Below are 19085 nucleotides of genomic sequence, written 5' to 3' on the forward strand. Positions count from 1 at the left end.
AGTTGAATATTCTCTGCCCACAACCCAGTTTGCTGAGCCCCTCCAGCACAGCCCTGTGACTGATGTTGTCGAAGGCCGCTTTAAGATCGAGAGCGAGCAAGATGTTTTCTCCATATTTTGGAACGGTAGTAAGCACCTCCTCCTTGATCTGCAGGAGAACGTCTTGTGTCGATAGTATTTTCGAAATCTAAACATAGTGTGCGGCACGAGTTCGTTGTCCTCAAGGTGGGTCTGCAACCTGTGATGCACAACTCTCTCGTACACTTTTCCCAAGCATGATGTTAAGGAAATGGGTCTAAGATTTTCCAGGTTTGGAGTCTTTCCGGACTTCGGAATCATTACTATTTCCGCATGTCGCCAGTCGTCCGGGAGGGTCCCCTGTTCCCAGTGTTTATTGACGAATTCCGTGAATCTTTTGATTGAATTGTCATCCAGATTCCTTATCATGGAATTGGTGATGCCATCCCTCCCTGGTGTTGTGTTCTTTGTGGCGGACATCACAACGTGTCTGACTTCTTCTATGGTAAGGGGTTCGTCCAGAGCGGGATTCGCTTCGCCCGTGTATGCACAGCTGCTGTCGGCGTGTGTTGCATTGCCGATATAACGCTTCTTGATGTTCTGTACCAGTTCCTCGTCAATGCCTTGTAACTGGTGAGCGATCCTTTGGGTCGTCTTACGAGTTTCGGATTTCGTCGTGGTTGAGTCTATGAGAGCCCTTAGCAAGGCCCATGTCTTGGCCCAACCTAGAGTCCCCTGAATTCGTTGCACTTTTGGTTCCAGTCGCGCCTCGAGAGCTCCGTCGCGTATTCTTCGGCTTGTCTGGTGACCTCAGCGATTTACGCTTGAGCCGCCTATTATGCTTATGCCTTTCCCACCTTTTTAGTAGGCCCCGTCTGGCGTCCCAAAGGTGTAAGAGATGTTTGTCCACCTCGGGCGTGTTGGTAGTGAGGGCGACCTTTCGGGTTAGTTTTTGCCAGTCTGTCTGGATTCTTGCGACCCAGCCTTTTATGTCGGTGATCTCAGCGTCTTCAGACTGTGCCCTGGATTTCCTATAGGCTTCCCAGTTTGTCAGTCTAGCCTGGCCATGTTGTCTCCTGATCGGGAGGGTTTCTATATGGATGCGCAGGATGCAGTGGTCACTGCCTAGAGTTTCGCCGTCGTTTTTCCATCTTGCGTGCCCTACCCCTCTGACAAATGATAAGCCTGGGCACGCATCTCGGTTGATGCTGTTCCCCACTCGCGTGGGTTGGGTGTGGTCAGTGATGAGGGTGAGCCTTCTACGATCAGCCTCTCTGGCTAGATCCCTGCCTTTCTGGGTTTCCCGAACGTAGCCCCAGCTTTTATGCCAGGCATTAAAGTCCCCCAGAATAACGATACCGTTCTTGCCTGCTGCTTCTGCTTTGCCTAGCAGGTAGCTGAAATTGGCTTTCCTCTGGCTTGGCGGGCTGTACACGTTAAGTAGGAAGGTGCTTTCTTGGCTTGTCTTTTGGGTAATGATTTCTATACGGACGTGGTCAATGTCCGTTCCGTCGATGTCGTGTCTGATTGCGGTGACTGCTTTCGCAACCAGCGTGGCGACCTTGCTTTGCCCCTGCCCCTCATAGACGGAGTACCCTGCGAGAGTGAGTGAGCAGCCGGTTTCCTGTAGGGTGATTATGTCTGGCGGAGAGGTGCAATTTGTGATGTGTTGTTTAAGAAGACCCTGCTTTCGGTGGATCCCACGTCAGTTCCACTGCCATATCTCGAGGGTTTCCAACTTGACCGAGCGTTTACGGTTGCTCGCCATACTGAGATGGCCTGCTATAGGGTTTTCCTCTGGATTTCATGGCTGTGAATTGCACTAGACGCTCTCTATCCTTGCGCGTCTCGTCTTGGATGTTGGAGATGAGGATGCAAAGATTTGCCAGTGCTTTGTTAACCGCAACCATGGCAGTTGTAAATTCCTAGCGCCCTATAGTTGTCGCGTGATCTTCATCTGTGTGTGGGTTAGTGTTGTTCTGCCCTGTTCTTTGGGCCTTTAGTTCGTCTATCAGATCGTTTAGTTTCTGCCTCAGCTCGGCGTTTTCTGCCCTGAGCGTCTGAATTATTTGTCTTAGCTCTTGAACTTCCTAGTTAGCTTCCCCATTAGCGTTGTTACCTATCACTTTTTTCTGTGTGTTTCTGTTTTTTGGAGCAGTGGGAAAGGTAGGGAAAAGATGCTCTTTCCAGCTCACCCTGGTTGCTTCCTCCTTTTTTGGTGTGGTCTTCTTCTGCTGCTGCTTGTTTTTGGTTTCTGGATCCTCCCGGGTCCTGGACGCCGATCTCGACTTTGATCCTGATCTCGATGCCGATCTGGACTTGGATCTCGAACTGGAGTCCTCACTGAACCAGCGTTTCCGGGCCCGGCCGCGTCCGCCGTTGTCTCCGCCGCCTGGTTCCTCTTTTTTTTCTCGTCCGTGGTCTCGGTTTTCTCAGGCGTTACTTGCACTCCCTTGCCCCTGTAGGATGCGCTTCCGTGCATAGCACACACATGGGCTCGCAGGAGTGTCCGTCCTCGATCACTTGCTCGGTGCATTTAGAGCAGACGACGACGTCAAGTGTCGGGCATACGTCCGCCTTATGTCCGGACTTTAAGCATGTATAACAGACTTGCCGCGATGATCGATAGAGGTAGCAACGTATCTCGCCGCCGTAATAATAGACGTAGCGTGGAACGATCTTTCCCTCGAAGGTAATGACCGCGCTTTGGGATTTGCCAAGCATTCTTGCATAAAGTATTTTGACTCTTTGGGTACGTACCCGAAGATGTGATAGTAGTTCAGTTGGCGTGGTCCCGGCGTCCACTCCATGAATGACACCTTTGCATGAATTGTCCGGCGCGGCCACGTAAGCTGTCACTGCATACTTCTTTGCATCAAAGCGCAGACTCGAAATAAATACACTGCACAGCACTGGCAGTCTCCATGCTTGGCGTTCTGAGTATAGCGATGTTGGATCCGTTGCGCAGCCGTATAAGGAAGCTGCCTTCGTTGCAGATGTTTGGTTTTCCGCATTTTTTAGTTATAGCCCGGGCCATGTGATGCGTGCTCAGTTCGCTGATGTTGAGTCCATTCTTCGGTCTAAGTATGACTTTGAAGTCGCTTTTTGCCAAACGAGGTAGCTTCTCTCCCCGAACGGGATTCCACTTGAGTTTGGGTTGGCTCAGCGCTGAATTGTCCGCCGCGTCTGTCCCGGCCTCCGGAACGGCAATCAGTCTCGAGTTTTGGTATTTGGCAGTGAACCATCCCCCGTTGTCGATTGTTCTCTTCTGCGAGAGGTCCGTAGCATTGTCGTTAGCGTGGTCGGTAGCGTTGTCGTCGCTTTGAAGATTCTCTTCGTGCGGTGTCCTGGCTCCGGCCGACGCCGCCGCGTCAGCGTCAGCCATCCTCACAGGTGCGGCGTGAGATGTAGCAGCGTTCCTTCGGGCCGACGGCCCGACGCCGCCTAGGCTTAGCGCGCCGTTCTCTGCCTTGGATTTTCCGACGGGCAGAAAATGGCGAAATCGGGACTCACGGATGTAAAGCGGGTATCCACGGATTTCGCTTGATCAGTAGAAAGCGATGGAGTACTCCATTTTCTACTGCGTTGATGTTTCTCTTCGTCTGGCCCCCTAGCGGCGTCCCCTTTCAAAAAAAAAACTGCCGTCGGTGCACACAACACTTCTGTTCATGTAGTAAACAGACAAGTTAGATTTCGCCGAAGTCCACGAAAGCACTGTGCACAGTCATACATGGACGCACATGGAAACGCGCACACCGGGGCCATACACTATGGGGTCAAACACTATACATCTGGCAAACGCAAAATGAAAACTATACAAAACATAAGAGATAAACTTTAAACACGTCTATATCATACAAGTGAATATGTACACACTGAACAATCCATAACCTCAGAACGAAAGAAGAAGAAAACAAAGCACAACTTCTACTACAATGCATTTGCACAGATTACAAACACCGGATAGTAGCACTGTATGCACATTGGGCATCATCCTCCGTCATTGAACATGCCAGGACGTAATATAGCTACGGGCCTTGATTTCTTCCAATTAATATCTAGATTTGACGGCTCACAGGCATCTGGTATATTTCCAATTATGACATCGTATAATCGGGTCTCCATGCACTTCACCAGAGCCGTCCCAGTGAAATAAGGGGAAGCGATATAGACTTCTGCCTCGGGAACTTCCAAACTACTACCATCAATGAGGAACACCGTAGATCTCGAGCCAGTGAGAGCTGAGTCAGGAACTAGGGCCCTCCGCACAACCACAGTATTGCTCCCCGTGTCCCGTAAAACAAGTACGGGTAGGCCACGGAGCTCTCCCTCTAAGAGAGGCATGTGGTGTGCGTCTGAAAGATTTTCCCGGACAAGCCCGACCACCACCTTATCCACAGCTGGTTCAAGCATACCTGCCGTTGTGGACATCGCTTCGAGCGCAACACTCTCTGGCTGGATGCAACATGACGACTGGTTTTGATTTTCTTGCTTTCTTGAGCAACGACTCACTTCATGCCCTGTTTCCCGGAAATAAACGCAATAAAGCTGTTTTGGCTTTGAGCGACAGTCGGTAGCCTTATGTCCTAAACGATTACAAAGGAGGCACCTTACTGACTGTCTATTTGATGGTGCATCCTGCTCTTTCGGAATGCCCATCTCGAACTGATCTTTGAACAAAGACAAGTTTCTTAGCCGCTGGGCCTCTAGAAAGTTGTCTGCTGCCTCAGCCTATTTGTCCAGCGTCTTGCATTCTCTTTCTCGCAGGAAAATCGCTAGACGAGTATGGCAGTTCCTCATGAACTGTTCGGCCACCACCAAGTCACGTAGATCAATGTACGTCGTGGCCGCTCCCGACATCTCGACCCATCGATCGAAAAGACTGAGCAAGCGCGCTGCGTATTGCTTCCCTGTTTCTTTATCTAGCGGCTTACTCTCACGAAACCTTTCGCGATAACCCTCTGCTGTGAACCGAAAATGCTGGAGCAGGGCTAGCTTTGCCTTTTCGTAGTCCATTGAATCTGCTGGAGACAATCGACCGAACACACGGAGAGCCTCCCCAGTCAAAGACATACTGAGTGCTGTAGCCCATTTTTCCTTAGGCCAGCTGTGCCCTTCTGCGATACGCTCAAAACATTTGAGGTATGCGTCTAAGTCATCCCTGCGGTCGTCGAATGGCGGGATGAAATTGTGTGGGCTAACCGTTGCTGAGGGCCCCGGTGCAGGTTCTCGGTTACCCCCACCATCTTCTGCAAGCCTTAATTGGAGCTGCAATCTCCGCTCTTCAGCCCGTGCCAGCGATTTGCATGCTCGCGTTCGACTTCACGTGCAGTGCGTAGGGCTTCTGCTTGGGCCTTTTCGTGCTCGCGTTCTGCTGCACGTGCAGCGCGTTCGGCTTCACGTGCAGCGCGTTCCTTCTCCTGCTCAGCGGAAACCCACGAACGCAGCTCGGAATCTCCCAACCCCATCTTTTCGCCTAATTCAACCAACTCCTTTAGTGTTGCCATCGTTTGTTTTTACAGACTAAAGAAAGGAAAGAGAAAAAAAACATGGCTTCGTCCTGTCGCGGACGCCAAATCGTCACGAATCGGGTGGACGCGCCCCCGGCTGGTGAAGGGGAACGCTTTCGCGTGCAGGTTCGAGGAAAGGAACAAAAAAATCAAACAAAACAAAACGAAGCAGAGTTTATATTTTAAAGGAAAGAAGCCAATGAAAGGAACGAAAACACTAAGAAAAACACACACTAGGCACGCGTAAAACACAACAGATAAAAAGGAGAGAGTTCACGGGCTACAAAGCGTTCCAGGTGATGCGGGAATGCCTTGCAGACAGGGTGTCGAACCGGAACCGAACCTGAACCCGAAACCGGAACCGAACCCGAATATTTGCCCGGAACTGGAACCGAACCGAACCCAAATTTTTTTCGCCATCTTGGAACTGAACCCGAACCGGAACGATTCAAAGGAACCGTTCCGAACCGGTTCGGGACTCGGTTCAGCCGCCCATTTTGTGCAACACGGCATACTTTTTTTTTCTTTTTTCAGAACAAATGACATATGCCAGAGCTTAGATTTACCCAGCGAAAGCTGTCGGCGCTATAGAGTGCGAAATTGGCATCCAGTCGAAATGGCACACAGGTCAACAACAAAACTGAAAGAAGTCTCGTGTCTACGAAGAAAGCTAATTGGCGTTTCTGCAATGTGATTTTGGTAATTGTAAAGAATTTAAATCCGATTTACGTGAAATGTTGGATTTTATAGTATACCCCTTTCACGTGCTTACGTACAGCTTTACTCGAATTGTTAGCACTGCTTTAACTCGTAAAGCACAGAGTGAAAATGGTTTCCTTTTCTTTGTGTCGAGTACCATAAATATGTGAATCATAGGCGCAATGACCCAATCACGTTGTGCAACGTTTACTTTCTGAGGTATTCCTTGTCTCAGATAGCAGATAATGAATAAGACCCCTCACAATGGCTCAGTGGCTGTGGTGCTCGGCTGCTAATGCCAAGGTCGCGGGTTTGATACCGGTGGCGAGGTCGCATTTTGATAGCGACGAAATGCAAAATGCGTGTGTGCTGTGCGATGTGAGCGCATTCTGAAGAACCCCAGCTGGTATACGCTAATCTGGAGTCCTCCACTACAGCGTTCCTGATAGACTCCGCGCCGCTTTGACGCGTTAGAACACACATAATACTATTATTACAAAAGAAAGAAATATACATGTGTTTTCTTTTTAAAGAATCCGAACATTATTTGTTGCACGCGACGGAAATAAACAATGAAAGGCGGGCATGTAGCAGCGGTGCGATACTTAGAAAAAAAAATAGTCATTACACAAAGAGGCAATGGGGAAATACATGCGCTCGCTGAGATGTGAAAAACGCCTAGAAATGTGCTACTGAAATGAAATGTAACTGCGATGAAGTGATTTTCGTTAATGTCGATGCATTGAAATTGTTCTGCTTATATAAAAAAATGCCAATCGCTAGCGGGCAGCTTCGTCACGCTGTTCTCAGATTGCTGTATCTTGAATTCTCTGACGGGCGGCTTATATCTGCCTCTCTGCCGCACATGAGGGAAGCCAACAATAACCGAAACCAAGGAGCATAGGAGATGTACTTTTTTAAACGTAATTTGTGGTGTTCATAAATAGGAGCTTAAAGAGTAATTACTTTTAACGATAATTGATTAAACTAAAAAGAAAAACACATTCCGAAAATAGGATCCGAACCCTTGTTCGAATTTTGCGTCCGGTGCTCTACCAACTGAGCTACGGCGACGATTTTTTTGTTTATTGCATGGAAATAGTGCCGAAAAGGAAAATCGGAGTAAGCCCATGCCACAAAACACCAGGCTGTGCAATACGAGCCCACCATACTCCTGCAAATCCCCACCTCCCTAAACATCAGAAGTCAGAGAGGCCCACCCATGCATGTATATAGGGGAGCCAGCAAGGCGGCCCTTCCAGGGCAAGTATACTCCCCTCACCAAAGCGCACTGCTCACGGAACAAAGATTTCGATGACCCCGGTGATTCGGCGGTGGTCCATCATACGGCTCTTGACACTAAAGAGTCACAGCAACATAAATAGATCACACGGCACAACACAGTTTTTCTCCACTGGAAAAAAACGGGTACTAATCCGTGTGATTTCAATGTCCTTCTCAAGTGCACGTTCGCCGTAATTATGTCCCAGAAGAACGTAGCATCATTGCACAGAATAGAACAATGGTCTATGGTCTTTGGCGCATTGCGTACGCGGCAATTTACCGTCCATGACACAAACATCTTCTCAGCATGAAGTAATGCCTTGACAGGCAGCGTCGGTGTGTGAATTTTAGAGAAGAACGCTTTTGCAGCAGAAGAAATAAATGTACATTTCCTTTACACGTTTTAAAGCACTGGTGTTAAGGAACTCCAGAAAAGGTTGCCGTTACAACAGTACAGGAAACAAATGCACTGTAAGTACGTGAGTTGTCTGCCTTCTGGAGAGGCTATACAGGTAGTCTAAAGAAAAGCGCACAGAGAGAAAATTTAAGGTGTCCGCTACTTCGGCGCTGCGGTGACGACTGTCTAATCTTTTTGGCTTTCGGCGGTGCAACCGGAGTGTAGTGTAACCGAACCATCAGAGTGTTCACCAGCGCCACCCTCGTCAATAGCAGCGAACGTAATGCGTCTTCTTTTACAGAGACTGCCACATGAAAAACGTGGTCGAACGGTGAGGGCAGAAGCTGTGCGAGAACCCTCGCTTCGGGTTGTTTGTGTCTGAGACGAGAGGCTAAAGGTTGGTTCACATGCAAGCTAATGGGCGACTGAGCGGCGCGTCCAAGCCAAAATTTCGAACTTGTTGGAACCTCGCCGTTCACCACCGCGGCGACTCAAATACAAGTTATTCCAAAGCGGCGTCAGGATTCGCTAGCGTTTTCGCGTTCTGTTGTGGAACGCTTTACAATGGCACACGTGCAGCATTCACAGCATTCCATCTCAGGTAGATCGGCTGCAGGTAGATGGGGCATTTTAGACCGAAGCTATTATGCGCCCGTTCCAGCGTTCCGCGTCGTAGTCGGCGTAACCGGTTGTCCAAGTAGCAGAGCGAATTAAACGCCACCTGGAAGGTGGCTGCCACGGGAAGACCCCAAGAGTGGCTATAGCAGCGTAATACGCCACATGCCAGGTAGCGTGTGATGAGTTGCGCTTAATTAAACTTCGCATTACCGACAATTGCCACCGTCTGTCAATTTTTTTGCCAGTGAGTGCCCGGATGTGCGCCCATCAGATTATGCACGCGTGTGCATACACATGCTTAAGCGCACGTACGCACCCACGCACGCACGCACCCCCCCCCCCCCACACACACACACGCACGCGCGCGCGCACATGCACACACCACGGAATTTTTTTAATTTTTGAGAAAGAGGACTAAACTGCTAACCCTGGCGAAAATCTTTCCCAGCCCAAATGGTTTATGGAACAATTTTCAGCTGGTTCCAGTTGGAACCATCTGGGTTCCATTTGGTTCCAACTGGAACCAACTGGAAATTGTTCCATAAACCAGTTGAGCTGGGAAAGATTTTCACCTGGGAACGCAGTAAAGAAACCTACTACAATACTCTAACCCTGAGTGGGAATCGAGCCAGTGGCGGCGGGCGCAACAGAGAAGCTGCTGTTTACTGCTGCCTTAGGCTACTCGGCCATCTTCGAAGATTCTTTTTATTGTTGCCGCATGCATGGAATATCAGGAACCTCCCTGACCTCGTCTTGCCTTACTTGACTGGGTCGAATTCCGCGACCTCCGCATACGGCCTCATGCCACTATCACTCCCTTGCTCTACCCGCACATAAAAATTTCTGAAGGCGCACACGTCAAGAAAGGCGATCAGTCAGGAGGTTGAACTTTCGCAGCATATACGTTTTGAGCTAAAATGAACTGTTCTCTGAACAGTGATCGCCGAAAGTGGCGATTGTGCGTGTTTATCAAGCATACAGCTTCTTCACACGCTAAGCAGTCTTATTAACAGGAAAAGTTCACACGGAATTCCGGTGTCCTTCATTACTGGCACAAATCTTATAGTGTAAGCCATAACCTCAATGTACTTTTTAAGAGAATGATGAAGTGAGCTATGTCTCAAGCGAACATAGCGTCACAAATAATTTCGTTGTTCAATAGTTCCCCCTTGCTTGCAGATGTAGCAATTCACTGATCATGGGACATGCGTCCGCTTGGCTCGATGGCATGTCCTAACACGTAAGGTCGACTTTTGAAGTCTAAGAAAGGTTTTTGGGGCCTATTGAATGTACATCCTCTGAACTCGCCTTAATATAAGGCCGTCAAGAAAGGCTAGGCAAGGCTGCACGTAGAGGAAGTAATGACCGGTCAGAACCTTTGTCAGCTGCCTTTTGGAGAAGCCGTACAGGTATTCTCAGGAAAAGCGAATACTTAGGAAATCAAGTCTATCAGCACAAAATTCCCTCACGACTATGTACATAAAAGACAGATAGCATTTAGTCACCTAATAAGCCCAGCTGCCAGGAAACGGTGGTTTTCGGTTTCGGAAAATAAAAATCGAGAAACAGGTTACTGGACAAAAACTGCACGAAAGACTCACCATACTGTATCAAGGTAGCATTAAATTCTGTCCACGCATGGGCTCCCTTTGAAAGCGACCCAGAAAAGTAATAAAGATTCTATTTAACGAATTTACGATCGTTCTCTTGCAATGCACCAATTGCAACATATTCACAGCGCAACGTCGCATCGAAGACGTCGCGAGTTTGTGTCGGTACAGACACGAAGAGCCCCCAACCAATGCAAGCCTGAGGGGGGGGGGGGGGGGGAGTGACTGGCAAGCCGCTTTTGGGGTGACAGAAAGATGTCTTGGCTGTATATACCTGCAAATACAAGACAACTTCCGCTCATAGTGGGCGCATGCAGCGGTCCTGATGGCGCCCGCTTAAGCATTTTTCGCCGGAATAATTCCCTATTGACACAGGCTTCAAGAGAGACCTATTATTCGCCTGACGGGGACTTCGAAACATCTGAAGCTGAAAGGTTTTGTAGATGAAAAATCCATCAGCTTTTCTTTTTATGTATCTCATCAGATAGAGTCTAGTATATATGCACAGCCGGTGTGCACTAATTCTGAGTTCATTTGATTTCGCGGCTCTTGCGCAAATTTAAATCTTTTTGCCGCGGACAGTAAAACATCTCGCATGGAGCAAATTTTGCAGGGCTGTTTTAGAAAAGTAAACAGCAAAACAAGGTTGAATAAAAACTTACGTTCAGAATTTTTTTATAGTCTGAACCCGTTTGAACCGGTTCCACGCTATCCGGAGCGGTTCGAACCGGAACAGAATGTCGCTCCGGAGCCGAACCCGGAACTGAACCCGAAAGGCGTGAACCCGAACCTGAACCGAACCCGAAAAAATTCCGGTTCGACACCCTGCTTGCAGATAGCACAGACGCCGGATGGCGAGTTGCGATGCGTCGCCGGCGTTGCGTCCTGGGAGGCGGTGGTAGAGAGCCACGAGATGAGGAACGGAGATGACACGGGAGACGCTGACGAACTCTTGTCAGTCGCCCCCAAGAACTGGGCGGCTGCAGCAGGAGAACTGTAGCCGGGTCCTGTCGACGGCGTTCCGCAAACACCGTAGGCTTGTGCAGCCTATCCAAGGACGCCTTGGCAGCACAGACCCGAAGTCTGACGGCTGCCACCTCCACGCTTGAATGAGGCTTAATGGTCTTGCTTCGGTGATTCAAGGGAAGTCACCGGCAGCTCGAACCCAACGTCCGACAGCTGCCACTTCCACGCTTGAACGACCAGACTTGTGCTTAGGTGTCTTCCTCAACACCTCGGTTTGCTGACACGTAGCTCTACGCTCGTCATGCCTGCCTCGCGCACACCACTCGCACGCGCCCACGCGCAACGCGGGGCTGGCACGTACGGCGCTCCGCTGTCCGACGGACCACTGCCGACACGCCGCGTTCCAAAAATCCCTCACCTGTGTGGTGTGCACATCACAGAAAGAGAGGCCAGCTTTCGAAAATTCATGCATATGCATACAAAATACAATAGCTTCTCTAGTTGAGTTAGTGAATGACAGATTGTGTGACATTTGTAACTCCTACAAAGCTCGAAATACATGCACACGCCAAGTAGTAATATGAGCTCTAATGCAGCTAACAAGCACCCTTTACATCTTTCCAGCTGTAGCACTCAACGTGAAGTTCCACAGTGCAACGAAAGACAATGACAAACTAGGAATAGGAGATATTAAAACATTCATTTGCCTCCTCTCTTTCCTGTGTGCTTGCTGTAGTGTTGCAGTACACAATCTCTCGACCACTCGCATCAACCAGAAAAACTGGCACCCTTTTCCACAGTTCTGAAGTCAGTATTCGCTCACAAGTTCAGCCAGAGTAATTCCTCAAAAGAAACTGAACTTATGTTTAACGATTCACCACGAGCAGTGTTATTTCGCCCAAAAAGCGCATGCATTCTTAAGTATATACCGTTTACACTCCACCGAGGGCCGCTGACGTGTATGGGCTGCTGCACAATACTTAGGAGCCATTAATAAAGAAAAAAATTCACAAAGCGCAACTGCGTTTTACTTTCCTGTAAATTTCCTTGTACACCAAGCACTGCAGGGTGTTGTTAGATGTGGACAGCTGCCTGCTACTATTAATAACATCAGCTTCCGCATGCACTGCTCAGCAGCTGTGTGAGACTTAAAGTGAATTCAGGCATACGTATGTGCTATGTGCGCGCTGCAACCGCTGAAAACAAAATGAGGCTGGTAGGACGGCTAATAATAGCGTCACCTCAGTTCCCCTGATCGCGTATTTTGAATTGAGCGGTGCGGCATGCCGAGTGAATTACCTAATATCCTCTAAGTTGCAAGAATATTGATGCAATGAATAGAACTGGACCCAATCTGGACGCCAACAATGGCCCGGCACTGGTCGAATACCGGGGGAAGCTGACTATAATAAACACCTGTAATAACGTCTCACTGGGGCGCCACAGGTTCCAATGTCTGAGCAAAGCACTACACTGGCTTTCCAATCAGCAGCCACTTATCGCATACAAGCTCACTGACTGGGTTTTTGACATTAATTGGCTATTCAGTATTAGCCATCTAAGTTCCACATTGGCTCATCTATCACAGGCAGCGCGCCCAGATCACCGGCTATCAAATATGCACCACCCAAGCTTTTCCGCTGGCTTTTAGCACATATATCCAGTCACACTCAGTAGCTACTCAATATTTCCCAGCCAGGAATTTTGAATGCAATTAATAGAACTGAGCCCAAGCAGAACGCCACAATGGCCCAGCACTGGTCGAATACCGGGGAAAAGTGACTCATAAATACCTTTAGTGACGTCTCACTAGAGCGCTACAGGATCCAATATGTGAGCCAAAGCACTACACTGGCTTTCCAATCATCAGCCAATTATCGCCTACAAGCTTATTCACTGGGTTTATTAGCATCCCTTTGCTATTCAGTATTAGTCATATAAGGTTCCACATTGGCTCATCCATCACAAGCAGCCGGCCCAACTCGCCGGCTATCTAATATTTCCCACTCATGCTTATATACTGGTTGTTTATCACAGACATCCAGCCACACTCACTGGCTACTCTACATTTCCCAGCCTAGTTTATCCACTAGTTGTTGCCTTCTCCCCTGATCTCTTGCACCATATTCTAGTTTTCAGTCACACCAGTCAATGTAGGACGACTTCTTATCATCCCCAGACTAACGGACTGACGGAACGTCTAAACAAGACGCTTGCAGACATGCTTTTTATGTACATGGACGTGGAACATAAGATCTGGGACGACGTCCTGCCCTATGTAACGTTCGCATATAATACACCCGTAAAAGAAACCACCAACATGACGCCGTTTAGCTTTGTTTATGGCTGTCAGGTGACGGCAACACTCGATGCCATGCTGCCCCACGACGATGACTACCAAAATGACATCCTTACATCCTTCATACAACGTGCCGAAGCTGCCCGCCAACTCGCACGGCTTCGCATTCAAGATCAACAGGGCCAAGACGTGCAAAGCTACAACGTACGGATGCGGCTTGTTGAATACCTCCCGGTTGATCTTGTTTGGATTTGGTCCCCAAGTCAACGACGCAGCCTAAGTGAAAAGCTCTTGCGCCGCTATTTCGGTCCTTACCAACTTGTGCGACGCCTTGGAGCTATGAATTATGAAGTCATCCCTCATGAAACTCAACAATCTCGCTGTCAGCCCCACCCCGAGGTGGTCCACATCGTTTGCCTGAAGCACTACTACGAAAGGGCGCACTAACTCTTCACGAGACCACTCGTGCGTTCGTGGCGGAAACGGGTCGGTGGCTTGGGAGGAGGGGGCTAATGACGCCAGCGCTCGCGCAGACTAAAGCGCCTTTCAAGAAGAGGAGGAAGTTTGTGTGTGGAAGTGTTCTGGAAGCGCACGTACTGGGCTACACCGCTGTTTACCCTCTCCCGCTGATTAGCAACGTGACATCTGGTGCAGGTGCTGGGTACGTATTTAATGCACCGTACACCCCCTTGAAGCCGCAATTCAAGCCCCCGAAAAATACCGAAGGTAGACACGCCAATCCACCAGGCCAGTCGCCATTTGCAGGGCTTATCTCCCGAATTAGGGCTGCTGCCTGATTCCCATTGTTCACGGAGGTCAAGTGCTACAACAATGAATCCTCCAGCTACATCCCCGCCAGTCCTGCTCCAACACCAGCGAGAGCGACCGCATTTCCACGGTCAACCACACGAGGACGCCGAAGACTGGCTAGACCAGTATGAGAGGGTGGCCATGTTCAATGGTGGGGGCGCTGACTTTAAGATGCGGCATGTTTATTTGGCCCTTGAAGACTACGCGAGGACCTGGTTTGTAGACAATGAATCTGTCTTGCAACGTGGAATACGTTCAAAACAGAGTTCCTCCAAGTCTTCAAGAACAGCCTGTTGCGAAAGGAGAAGGATAACCTGCTTTTAAAGGCCCAAAATCAACTCCCCGACGAGAGTGTGACGGTGTATGTTGAGGATATGAAGAGACTATTCCAACGTGTGGATCCAAGCATGTCGGAGGGGAGCAAGGTGAGCTTGCTGGTGAGAGGTGTCAAGGAGCAGCTGTTCGCCGGCCTGGACATGTTTGGCTCCGCTGCCCATACAAGGAGATGGGCCTTCGAGGATTCCCCGTCGGTTGTCTTCATCCAATGTATGGAGAACGACCGCAGGAGATCGCGGACTACATCTCGCAAGCGGACTCCGTACAGCGCCGTTTCTCTAGATCTCCATCACCGCGTCGCTACAGTTCTCAAGGACGAGGCCAGTCTCAGAGGCCCCGTAGGGGAAACTAGATGCAGCAGCCCCTGGAGGGGCGACTGCTGAACGACGAATTATACAAGATCCTCCATCACCACCAACGCTGAATTCCGTAGCCATACCGACTATTCTTGAGCCCACGTCCCTCAAAACTAGCTGATGTCCTGACGCACCCCTCCATGGCCGCGACGCCTTTTCTCGATGCCGAACTCCTTCGACGCACCGCAGCCGAGACCGAATGCCTCGACATCCCCAAAGTATGACACCACCAACTGCCGACTTCGAGATTTCGGTTGACGGCGCCGATGTAACCGCGCTGGTGAATACGGGTGCCGATTATTCAGTGCTTAGTGGACAATTCGCCGCGGCACTAAAAAAGATCACAACCGCTTGGGACGGCTCACTGATGCGTACTGCAGGGGGACATTTGATCACACCTACGGGAACGTGCACGTCGAGGGTAACCGTGCAAGGCCAAACATTCTAGGCAACGTCTGTAGTGTTAGCAGAGTGCTCCTTGGACGTCATACTCGGTATGGACTTTCTAACCGAAAACGGTGCAGGTATTGATCTGCAGTCGCAGTCCGTCAAGTTGTCGACCGAGAAGGCCATACCCGTGGATAGTGTTCTCCCATCGGCGCTGCATATTCTAGAAGAACGCGTAACCGTGCCTCCACGTTCCAGCGTAATGGTAGCCGTCGGCTCACAGAACGTACGGCATATTGAGAGTGTCGTGGAAAGCAAGCAGCTGTTGCTACTGGACAGAGGAATTTCTGTTGCCAGGGTGGTTGTCTTGCTTGAAGATAGCAAGGTCAACGTTCTTTTCACCAACTTCTGCAACGAACACCAACACCTTAACAAGGGGATGACTGCGGCGTATATTGACGCTCTTAGTGAAAATAGGTGTGTGCACAGTTTAATAACTGCTTCAATAACTGGGCCCGACGGACTTGCTGGTGTCAACTACGACATTAACACAACCCTGCCGCTGGAGCAGCGAGGCAAAGTGCGGGAACTGCTCAATCGCTACCGTGGTGCATTCGCGTCCTCCCCACGCGTCGGGCGGACGCATCTTGCGAAACATTTCATTATTACAGATGAAAATGTTCCGCCCCTCCGACAGTCACCTTATCGAGTGTCTACCAAAAAAGTGAGGCTATTAGCAAACAGGTGAAAGAAATGCTCGCAAACGACGTTTTTCGCCCTTCTAGGAGCCCATGGGTGGCACCTGTAGTCCTTATGAAGAAGGACGGCCTCTTACGATTCTGCGTTGACTACCGTCGGTTAAACAAAATCACTAAAAAAGGATGCGTATCCGCTCCCTAGAATGGACGACGCCTTGGATCGCTTATGCAACACCAGATATTTTTCCTCCATAGACTTGAAGTCTGGATATTGCCAAACTGAGATAGACGAAATAGACCGCGAAAAGACGGCATTCATCACTCCAGACGGGTTGTACGAGTTTCAGGTGATGCCTTTTGGTCTTCGTTCGGCACCCGCGACTTTCTAAAGGTTCATGGACACCGTTCTTGCGGATTTCAAGTTGCAAATTTGTGTGGTTGACCTGGACGACGTGTTTTAGCCCCGTATTTCGAGGAACACTTTCGTCGCCTCGAGGAGGTCTTGCAGGCCATAACGTGATCAGGCCTTACTCTAAAAGCCGAGAAATGCCATTTTGCATATGAAGAGTTAAAGTTTTTAGGCCATGTGGTGAACCAAGAAGGTGCCCTTCTGGATCCGGCAAAAACATCCGCCATTGCCCATTTTCCACCACCGCGTGACCAGAAAGAAGTTCGTCGCTTCCTCGGGCTATGCGCATATTACCGCCGCTGGGTGGAAAATTTCTCCAAAATTGCTTCACCCCTTACTGATCTGACAAAAGCGCATGTACTGATCAAGTGGGAACCTCCGCAGCAGAAAGCGTTTCAAGAGCTTCAACGCCGCCTGCAGTCGCCCCCTGTGCTGGCGCACTTTGATGATTTTGCTGACACAAGGGTCCACACCGATGCGCGCAACGTTGATTTGGGCGCTGTCCTTGTTCAAGTTCAGTCGGACCAGCAACGTGTCATCGCCTTTGCCAGCCGCGCACTCTCTGAGACAGAAGCCAACTACTCTGCCTCTAAAGAAGAGTTCCTCGCCATCGTGTGGGCTGTTTCCAAGTTCAGACGGTCGCTCCTTTACGGCCGCTCCTTCAAAGTAGTGACCAATCATCTCGCCCTATGCTGGCTGACCAATCTCAAGGATCCTTCCGGCCGCCTAGCTAGATGGAGCCTGCGACTTCAAGAGTTCGATATCACCGTCATTTACAAATCCGGTCACACACACGCGGACGCAGACTGCTTATCCCGTGCTCCTGCGCAACCAGCTCCGGATGACGCTGCTGACGACGATGAGGTATTCCTGAGTGCAATACATTAAGCCTGAGGACATCATCATTTACATACCAACAATTTCGCCGAGCATCAACGCGCCGACACCGCTCTTCGCGACGTCATTCGTTATCTTGAAGGAGCCAGCAGCAGAGTTCCCGAAGCCTTCAGGCGTGCTTTGTCGTCTCTCTGCATACGTAACGGTGTTATCTTTAAGAAGAACTTCGCTGCCAACACTAGGCCATACTTGTCGCTCATACCTGTGTCCCTACGCAATGAACTCCTTCACGCCTGCCATGACAAAAGCGCTGCCGGCCACCTTGTGGTTACTAGAACACAAGCCAGAATTCAAGAGAAGTACTACTGGCCTCGCCCGGGTCATGACATGGCACATTATGTCCGCACTTGCCGGGATTGCCAGCGCCGTAAGGTCCCACCCGTGAAGCCGGCCGGATTCCTGAAGCCCATTCAGCCGCCTTCACGAGCGTTTCAACAAGTCGGCACGGACTTGCTGGGGCCCTTCCCTTAATCAGGCTCCGGAAAAAGGTGGATAATCGTAGCCACTGATTATCTCACGCGTTATGCAGAGGCAGCATCCCCTCCGAGTAGCAACGCCCTCGAAGTAGCCCACTTGTTTGTGCATCAAATCGTCTTACGTCATGGTGCTCCCCAAGTTTTGATTACGAACAGAGGGGCCGCCTTCTCCTCTAATCTCTTTCACCATATTCTAGTTTTCAGTCACACCAGTCACCGTAGGATGACTTCTTATCACCCCCAGACTAACGGACTGACGGAACGTCTAAACAAGATGCTTGCAGACATGCTTTCTATCTACATCGACGTGGGACATAAGACCTGGGACGACGTCCTGCCCTATGTAACGTTCGCATATAATATAGCCGTAAAAGAAACCACCAATATGACGCCGTTTAGCCTTGCTTATGGCCGTCAGGTGACGACAACACTCGATGCCATGCTGCCCCATGACGACGACCACCCAAATGACAACGTTGCGTCCTTCATACAACGTGCCGAAGCTGCCCGCCAATTCGCACGGCTTCGCATTCAAGATCAACAGGGCCAGGACGCGCAACGCTACAACCTATAGAGGCGGCTTGTTGAATACCTCCCGGGTGAACTTGTCTGGGTTTGATCCCCAATCTGGCGACGAGGCCTAAGTGAAAAGCTCTTGCGCCGCTATTTCGGTCCTTACCGAATTGTGCGACGCCTTGGAGCCCTGAATTATGAAGTCGTCCCTCATCAAACTCAACAATCTCGCTGCCAGCCCCGCCCCGAGGTGGTCCACATCGCTTGCCTGAAGCATTACTACGAAAGGGCGCACTAACTCTTCTCGATACCACTCCTGCGTTCGTGGCGGCATCGGGTCGATGCCTTCGGAGGAGGGGGGCTAATGACGTCAGCGCTCGTGCAGACGAAAGCGCCTTTCAAGAAGATGTGGAAGTGTGTGTGTGAAAGTGATCTGGAAGCGCACGTCCTGGGCTACGCCGCTTTTGTCCCTCGGCCGCTGATTACCAACGTGACAATATTACACCCGAGGAGAATAATTCCTTGAATTATATGTAACGCCCACCGGTGCGCAATGTCCCATCGATTTGCTGCCATTAAACAAAATCAGGTGTAAAGTCAGCGATGGAATATAGACTAGAGCACAATATAAATTTGAGCGCCGCCATTTCGAAAGCGCTCTGGAGCCATCTGTTGAAAGTGGACTTCCGAGTTCTCATACGAGGCGATACGACACAGGGCGCACACGGGAGGGGCGGCTAAATGGCACTACCTAAGTGTTTTACGGCTCCGTAATTGAATACAAAATTCGCGGTGATTGAGT

The sequence above is a fragment of the Amblyomma mixtum genome, chromosome 5, assembly GCF_055824585.1.
Source record: "Amblyomma mixtum isolate Tamu chromosome 5, ASM5582458v1, whole genome shotgun sequence".
NCBI lineage: Eukaryota > Metazoa > Arthropoda > Arachnida > Ixodida > Ixodidae > Amblyomma > Amblyomma mixtum.